This window comes from Bubalus kerabau, chromosome 6 (assembly GCF_029407905.1).
Source record: "Bubalus kerabau isolate K-KA32 ecotype Philippines breed swamp buffalo chromosome 6, PCC_UOA_SB_1v2, whole genome shotgun sequence".
NCBI lineage: Eukaryota > Metazoa > Chordata > Mammalia > Artiodactyla > Bovidae > Bubalus > Bubalus kerabau.
Genome location: NC_073629.1, coordinates 20,331,212 through 20,340,349, shown reverse-complemented (window position 1 = coordinate 20,340,349; position 9,138 = coordinate 20,331,212). Strand labels below are relative to the sequence as shown.

Sequence of the window (9,138 nt, the reverse complement as noted above, 5' to 3'; positions counted from 1 at the left end):
GGTCCTATTACTTCATGGCAAATAGATGGGGAAACAGTGGAAACAGTGGCTGATGTTATTTTTCTGGGCTCCAAAATCACTGCAGATGGTGATTGCAGCTATGAAATTAAAAGACGCTTGTTCCTTGGAAGGAAAGTTATGACCAACCTAGACAGCATATTAAAAAGCAGAGACATTACTTTGCCAACAAAGGTCCGTCTAGTCAAGGCTATGATTTTTCCAGTAGTCATGTATGGATGTGAGAGTTGGACTATAAAGAAAGCTGAGCATGGAAGAATTGATGCTTTTGAACTGTGGTGTTGGAGAAGACTCTTGAGAGTCCCTTGGACTACAAGGAGATCCAACCAGTCCATCCTAAAGGAGATCAGTCCTGGGTGTTCATTGGAGGGAGTGATGTTGAAGCTGAAACTCCAATACTTTGGCCACCTGATGTGAAGAACTGACTCATTTGAAAAGATCCTGATGCTGGGAAAGATTGAGGGCAGGAGGAGAAGGGGACCACAAAGGATGAGATGGTTGGATGGCATCACCGACACAATGGACATGGGTTTGGGTGGACTTCGGGAGTTGGTGATAGACAGGGAGGGCTGGCGTGCTGTGGTTCATGGGGTCACAAAGAGTCGGACATGACTGAGTGACTGAACTGAACTGAACTGATCTGATGAAAAGGGAAAATACTCATGATGTATGAAATAAAACAAGAAACCTTCAAAGTAGATAATTTTTATTCAAAATGTCTCCTCTATCAACTGGGTTTATAGAAGAACTGTCTATTCTTTTCACTTTTCTGTGCTTTCTGAGTTGAATCAAAAGACTATGTAACGACTTTTGTAATCAGAAAAGCTCACATGTTGTCTTTCAAAAGTAAAATCACCATCACAGCAAAAAGAATAAAATACCTATTAATAAACCTACCTAAGGAGGCAAAAGACCTGTACTTGGAAAGCTATGAGACACTGATGAAAGAAATAAAAGATTCACAGATAGAGAGATATACCATGTTCTTAGGTTGGAAGAATCAACATTGTGAAAGTGACTATTACCCAAAGCAATCTACACATTCAATGCAATCTCTGTCAGATTACCAATGGCATTCTTCACAGAGTTTGGACAAAAATTTTACAATTTATATGGAAACACAAAAGACCCCCAAGAGATAAAGCAATTTTGAGAACTAAATACAGAGCTGGAAGAATTAGTTTCCCTGAGCTTAGACTATACTATAAAGCTAAGGTAATCAAAACAGTATGGTACTGGCACCAAAACAGAAATATGGATCAATGGAACAGGATAAAAAGTCCAGAGATTAAACCCATGCTCCTATGGTCACCTAATCTATGACAAAAGAGGCAAGAATATACAATGGAGAAAAGGCAGCCTCTTCAATAAGTGGTGCTAGGAAAACTGGACAATTAAATGAACAAGAATCAAGTTAGAACACTCCCTAACACCATACACAAAAATAAACTCGGAATGGATTAAAGTCCTAAATATAAGACCAGACACTATAAAACTCTTAGAGGAAAGCATAAGCAGAACACTCTGACATAAATCACAAGGTATTTTGACCCATCTCCTAGAGTAATAAAATAGAAGCAAAAACAAACAAATAGAATCTAATTAAACTTAAAAGCTTTTGGACAGCAAAAGTAATCATAAACAAAATGAAAAGACAACCCTCAGATTGGGAGAAAATATCTGGAAATGAAGCAACCAACAAGGGATTAATCTCCAAAATATACAAACAGTTCATGCAGCTCAATATAAAAAAAATCACCAAATTAAAAAATGGGAAGAAGATTGAAATAGACATTTCTCCAGAAGACATACAGATGGCTAAGAGGCACATGAGAAAGATACTCAGCAATCACTAGTTATCAGAGAAATGCAAATCAAAACAACATGAGGTATCACCTCACACTCCTCAGAATGTTTTTGTTGTTCAGTCGCTAATGTTCTGGTCTGTGTGCAGGTTGGAAAAGAATTTCCAGACATGAGGCAGAATGAGAGGAGAATAAAGTTTATTAGAGTGGGAGGCCCTGTTAGAACAGTGGGCTGGCTCAAGGGAGAGCTGAATGTGTTCACAGGCTTGCAGCTGTTTTTTACAACCTCAAAACAGAAAATTCCTACTGGAAGGGTGGCATTAGGTGATTGGTTAGGATGCTATAGAGTGGAGAGTAGGGTGGGTATTTTACATAATATGGAGTCAAGGAACTGGCCGGTTTAGGTCTGGAGGCTCGTGGCAACAGTTGCTATGGGACTTGGTCAGTTCTAGAGATTTTTATCAACTGACCAAGTCCCATAGCAACTGTTGCCACGAGCCTCCAGACCTAAACCGGCCAGTTCCTTGGTATAGGGCTCCAGAGCTAAGTTGTGTCTGACTCATTGCAACCCCATGTGCTGCAGCATGCCAAGCTCCTCTGTCCTCCACTGTCTCCCAGAGTTTGGTCAAATTCATGTCCACTGAGTTGGTGATACTATCTAACCATCTCATTCCATGCCACCCCTTCTCCTTTTATTTCTTTGTTGATGCTGCAAAAACCTTTATTGTTTCCATTTGGTCCAAGGCTTGAGAGGGCTCCAGAGTGTTTAGATGCTGCCTAGTGGCTGCAGAGAGAGGGCTTCAGGCAGAAGCCCTGATGTTAGGTGTGTGTGTGTGTGTGCTCAGTCATGTCTGACTCTTTGCAGCCCCATAGAGTGTAGCCTGATGTTAGGGGGGCTCCTCAAAGGCTGCTGGGCTTCAGAGGCTCCTAGTCATGGTTGAGGGTGAGCTTTTCAAAGAGACATTCACCCAACCCAGCCTGGGGACCGGCCAGCCTGCAGAGGTTGCTCACGTGGTCACCATCTTCTTGATGAGTTTCACCTCCTCATCTAGGAAGTGGTTTTCTAGGAAGTCACAGAGGTGGGGGTCTGCACGAGCAGAACCCAGGCCATGCAGATCCAATATGGTCTGGTTCAGGTTCTTCTGTATGAGAAGGGCAGCTTCCAAAGGGCCTTGGGTTTTACCCCACTCATCTTCAGATGATTTCTGCATGTCCAGAAAGAGGGGGTGGCCACTGCATTTGTTTTGCATTTTCAAGAGACTCTCCATGCCCTCACACTTCTCCTAGGCCAATTTGCAAAAAAATTGGGCCACACCCTCCAGAGCCACAGAGAGAGGTAGGTATAAGAGGCCCACAGATACATGTTGACCAGGTGATTATGGCGGTCTCCACCTTGGTGGAATAATTCTGACAAATCTGGGAGCTCATGGTTGATCGGTAATAAGGAGTGAAGCTCAAAAAATGGTGGCTGGTCCTGGTGATCATAGACAGCTGAGTGGCTGATTCCAAAGGCTGCAACTGGAAAAAAAGTTGTAGGGTGTTTGCAGGCTGGAGCAAGGGGGTGTCCTTGGGTCTGTTCCTTTCAAGCACTGTTGAAGCAAGAGACAGATCCATGGGACTGCCGAGTGCACTTTGCCCCCTTCTCCTTTTAAGGCCTTCAATCTTTTCCAGCATTAGAGTTTTCTTTTCCAATGAGTTGGCTCTTCCCATCAGGTGGCCAAAGTATTAGAGCTTCAGCTTTAGCATCAGTCCTTCTAATGAATATTCAGGACTGATTTCCTTTAGGACTGATTGGTTTGATCTCCTTGCAGTCCAAGGGACTCTCAAGAGTCTTCTCCAACACCACAGTTTGAAAGCATCAATTCTTTGGCACTCACCCTTCTTTATGGTCCAACTCTTAGCATCCATACATGACTACTGGAAAAACCATAGCTTTGATTATATGGACCTTTGTCGGCAAAGTGATGTCTCTGCTTTTTAAACATGCTGTCTAGGTTGGTCATATCTTTTCTTCCAAGAAGCAAGCATCTTTGAATTTCATGGCTGCAGTCACTGTCTGCAGTGATTTTGAAGCCCAAGAAAAGAAAGCTGTCACTTCTTCCACTTATTCCCCTTCTATTTGCCAGAAGAGATGGAACCAGATGCCATGATCTTAATTTTTTTCAAGTTGAGTTTCAAGCCAGTTTTTTCACTCTCCTCTTTCACTTTCATCAAGAGGCTCTTTAGTTTCTCTTCATTTTCTGCCATTAGAGTGGTATCATCTGCATATCTAAGGTTGTTGATATTTCTCACAGCTATCTCTCAAAATGGCCCTCATCAAGAAATTTACAAAGAATAAATGCTGGAGAGGGTGTGGAGAAAAGGGAGCCCTCCTACTCTGTTGGTGGGAATATATATTGGTGCAGCCACTATGGAGAACAGTGTGTAGGTTCCTTAAAAAACTGAAAATAGAACATATGACCCAGGAATCCCACTCCTGGGCATATACACAGAAAAAAAAACAAACATAATTTGAAAAGATATTTGCACCCCAATATTCAATGTGGCACTACTTACAATAGCCAGGATATAGAAACAACCTAAATGTTCATCACTAGAAGATTGGGTAAAGAAGATGTGGCCCATAAACACAATGGAATACTACTCAGTCATAAAAAGGAATGGCATTGTGGAGACATGGCTGGACCTAGAGTGTATCATACAGAGTGAAGTCATATAGTTTAATAAAGGTTATTTTTCCTCAGATTTTATTTTATAAGGTAATGTCATGTTTTGACAAATACTTGTGAGATATTCTTTTATTGATCTTCCTGAGAATAGAATGGTGATAAAATATGAATATGCTCAAGGCCCTTATCTGATAAGTTAAGACAGAGAAATCAGAGCAATATGTCAAATGAGCTCAGACTATAATGATGAAACAACAGAATGAGGTACTGTTGAATCAACAACACTTTATGTACCTCAGAGCAATGAGGAAAATATTTTCCTATCCTAAGAGGACAAATTTGATGCAAAATAAATTATTATAATGTGAAAGCACATTGTGTGTTAGGGCTTCCCTGGTGGCTCAGACCATAAAGAATCTGCCTGCCAAGGAAGGAGACCCAGGTTTGATCCCTGGGTCAGGAAGATCCCCTGGAGAAGGAAATGGTAACCCACTCCAGTATTCTTGCCTGGAAGATTCCATGGACAGAGGAACCTGGTGGGTTGCAGTCCATGGGGTTACAGAGTTGGACATGACTGAGTGATAACACACACAGATTATTATAATGTGAAAGCACAGTAGAGTAATCCAAGATGTATTTTTCTAGTAGATTCCATCAGGACTCCTAACAATCACTGGGGGACTCAGTCAAATGTCACTTCTAGTTCTCAGAGACATACTCGTTCAGTACATCTTGGGCGTAATTAATCTGTATGTTTAATCAACATCTCAGGTAAAACTGACTTAAGTTGTTAACACTATTTTCATATTGTGTGAGAGAGGAATGGATAATTTATACAATTCTTCCTCTTTGTTTTTGGCTGCATAGCCTTCAGGATTTTAGTTCCCCAACTAGAGATTGAACGGGGGCCTTTGGCAGTGAAAGGGCAGAGTCCTAACCACTGGATTGCCAAGGAATTCTCTATACACTTCTTTTTTCACACTTCTAATAGATGCTTTTAGGGCTTCCCAAGTGGCTCTAGTGGTAAAGAATCTGCCTGCCAATGCAGGAGACATAAGAGGCGCAGGTTTGATCCCTGGGTTGGGAAGATTCCCTGGAGGAGGGCATAGCAACCCACATCAGTATTCTTGCCTGGAGAATCCCATGGACAGAGAAGCCTGGTGGGCTACAGTCCATAGGGTTGTAAAGACTGCAGCTTTTAAATGTTTTTAATGTACATAGAGAGAGACCTCCATGAAATGCTATAACAGATGTAGAAATTTGCTGCATCTTTTGAGAGAGAGAGAAAAAAAAAACTAAACCCATAGCTCATCAGAAACAAAATAAACCTCTCCAACCTACTGCTTTTAGGAAATATCACTTTAAACTTTTTATTATAAATTTTGGTAATAAAATAAAATCAGTTCACTTAGTGTACTTTTTAAAATAAAAGATTAGGATTTAGCCCTTTATTCAATATGTAACACTCATCTCCTCTTCCAATAATAGACAATTATTTTTGGATAAATTGGTATTCATTGTTTATATAATTATGATTTTGAAAGGTTTGTTTTTGTTGTTGATTAGTCGTTAAGTTGTCCAATTCTTTTGCAAGCCCACCAGGCTTCTCTGTTCATGGTATTTCCCAGGCAAAAATACTGGAGTGGGTTGCCATTTCCTTCTGCAGGGAATCTTCCCAACCCAGGGATCAAACCTGTGTCTCCTGCATTAGTAGGCAGATTCTTTGCCACTGAGGCATCAGGGAAATTTGTTTACTATTAATGACAAAGCCTTTGACTGTGTGGATCACAATAAACCGTGGAAAATTCTGAAAGAGATGGGAATACCAGACCACCTGACCTGCCTCTTGAGAAACCTGTATGCAGGTCAGGAAGCAACAGTTAGAACTGGACATGGAACAACAGACTGGTTCCAAATAGGAAAAGGAGTACGTCAAGGCTGTATATTGTCACCCTGCTTATTTAACTTATATGCAGAATACATCATGAGAAACGCTGGGATGGATGAAGCACAAGCTGCAATCAAGATTGCCGGGAGAAATATCAATAACCTCAGATATGCAGATGACACCACCCTTATGGCAGAAAGTGAAGAGGAGAAAAGCTAAACTAAAAAGCCTCTTGATGAAAGTGAAAGAGGAGAGTGAAAAAGTTGGCTTAAAGCTCAGCATTCAGAAAACGAAGATCATGGCATCTGGTCCCATCACTTCATGGCAAATAGATGGGGAAACAGTGGAAACAGTGTCAGACTTTATTTTGGGGTGCTCCAAAATCACTGCAGATGGTGACTGCAGCCATGAAATTAAAAGATGCTTACTCCTTGGAAGAAAAGTTATGACCAACCTAGATAGCATATTGAAAAGCAGAGATATTACTTTGACAACAAAGGTCCATCTAGTCAAGGCTATGGTTTTTCCTGTGGTCATGTATGGATGTGAGAGTTGGACTGTGAAGAAAGCTGAGCGCCGAAGAATTAATGCTTTTGAACTGTGGTGTTGGAGAAGACTCCTGAGAGTCCCTTGGACTGCAAGGAGATCCAACCAGTCCATTCTAAAGGAGATCAGCCCTGGGTGTTCTTTGAAAGGAATGATGCTAAAGCTGAAACTCCAGTACTTTGGCCACCTCATGCAAAGAGTTGACTCATTGGAAAAGACTCTGATGCTGGGAGGGATTGAGGGCAGGAGGAGAAGGGGACGACAGAGGATGAGATGGCTGGATGGCATCACTGACTCAATGGATGTGAGTCTGAGTGAACTCCGGGAGTTGGTGATGAACAGGGAGGGGTGGCGTGCTGCAGTTCATGGGATAGCAAAGAGTCGGACACGACTGAGTGACTGAACTGAACTGAATCCTCTATTAAATCTGCCTTTTATGCATATTTCTCCCCCCCAGAATTTATAACTGCCTTGGGCTTTTTTGTTTCTTTGTTTTGTTTTCATTCCCTCTGTTAGAAGTGTAAAACTCTCAAAGTAGGAGCTTGATGATCTGTGTGATGGCCTTCTGTTCTGATCTGGCTGGTTGCATGAGGCCTGCTGCAAGATTGTCGTGATTCTTCCCTACGCCTTCATCCAGGGAATCCCTTTGTTTGTCTTCTCTGTGGATCCTCTGTTTCCTAGATACCACATTCTGATTTTCCCTGGTCTCCTGCTCTGTTTTAGTGGAATTCTTCATCCACAAGCTTCCTGAGGAAGGGAGCCCAGAAAACAAATTTCCTGTCTTTGCATGCCTGAAAATATCTTGGCAGAGTATAGAATTTTAGATTAAAAATAATGTTTTTAGGATTTTGAAGGCATTGTCCCATTGTTTTCTAATTTTTAGGAATATTATTAAATCCAGTGTCATTCTGAGTATGCAACTGAGTATCTTTTGTATGCATCCTGATTTTTCTCTCTGGACGACTTTACAAGTTGCTCTTAATATTTACCCTGAAATTTGATGATGAAAAATCTTTGGGTGTTAATTTTTAAAAATTTTTGTTTGTTTCCCTGTTTTTTTAATTTAATGTGCTGGCAATTTCATGGGTCCTTTCAAGCTATAAACTCATGTCCTTCAGTGTAGGAAATTGTTATTGAATTATTTCTTTAATGATTTTCCTACTGATTATTTTATTTCTTCTCACTTTCTAAAACCAGATACTCTGTCTCCTAGACTGAATTTCTAATTTTCTTACATTTATTTTATATTTTCTATTTCTTTGTATTTTTATTCTATCCTCCAGGATATTTCTTCAACTTTGTCTTTGTTGTTTAGTCGCTAAGTCGAGTCCGGCTCTTGCGACGGCATGAACTGTAGCCTACCAGGCTCCCCTGTCCATGGGATTTCCCAGGCAAGAATACTAGAGTGAGTTGCCCTTTCCTTCTGCAGGGAATCTTCCCAACCCAGGGATCAAACCCACATATCCTGCAGTAGCAGGCGGATTCTTTACCACTGAGCCACCAGTGAAGTTTCAACTTTGTCTCAGAATTCTTTTTATTAAATTACAAACATCCATTTACATATTTTTTTTTCTTTTCTTTTTGGCCATACCCCAAGGCTTGTGGGATTTTAGTTCCCCAACCAGGGATCCAACTGGCGCCCCCTGCAGTAGAAGGGTGGAGTCTTCACCATTAGACCAGCAGGGAAGTCCCTCACTTCATTTTTTTTTGGCAGGTGGGGGGTTAAATATGTATTTATTTTTAACTGATCACTTCATATTTTTAATTTCCAGGAAGTCTTATTTTCTTTCTTTAAAAAACATATTGAAGTATAACTGATGTATTATATTGTGTTAGTTTCAGGTGTACAGCACAGTAAATCAGTTATACAGAAAGCATGAAACGCTTCGTGAATTTGCATGTCATCCTTGTGCAGGGGCCATGCTAATCTTCTCTGTATTGTTCCACTTTAGTATATGCCCTGTAGAAGCCAGCACAAGTCTTTATTATTTTCTGGATGTTTCTTTTAATAATAGCATCCATTCTTTTGTCATGGGTGCAATGTTTTCTGTTGATTTCTGGTAATATTAATTGCAATTTGGAGGACATTTTCTGCTGGTCCCCTCATTATATGTCACACACCGGGTTCCTTTTCTTTTGGCTCCTTTTATGTGTGAGGCTTGTGAACTTGGGTTGTCTGTTCCAATTTAGGCATGAGGTCCAAAACTGCTGA

At 40.9% G+C, this 9,138-nt stretch overlaps 1 non-coding gene and 1 pseudogene across 1 annotated transcript; both read right to left on the bottom strand.

The window, feature by feature from the left end:
* Positions 1 to 2,750: 2,750 nt before the first annotated feature.
* Positions 2,751 to 3,251, bottom strand: LOC129656052 (ferritin light chain-like; annotated as a pseudogene).
* Positions 3,252 to 8,796: 5,545 nt separating this feature from the next.
* On the bottom strand, positions 8,797 to 8,900 carry LOC129656653 (U6 spliceosomal RNA). The gene has a single exon (XR_008716443.1). It is a non-coding gene; the product is annotated as a U6 spliceosomal RNA (small nuclear RNA).
* Positions 8,901 to 9,138: the final 238 nt, after the last annotated feature.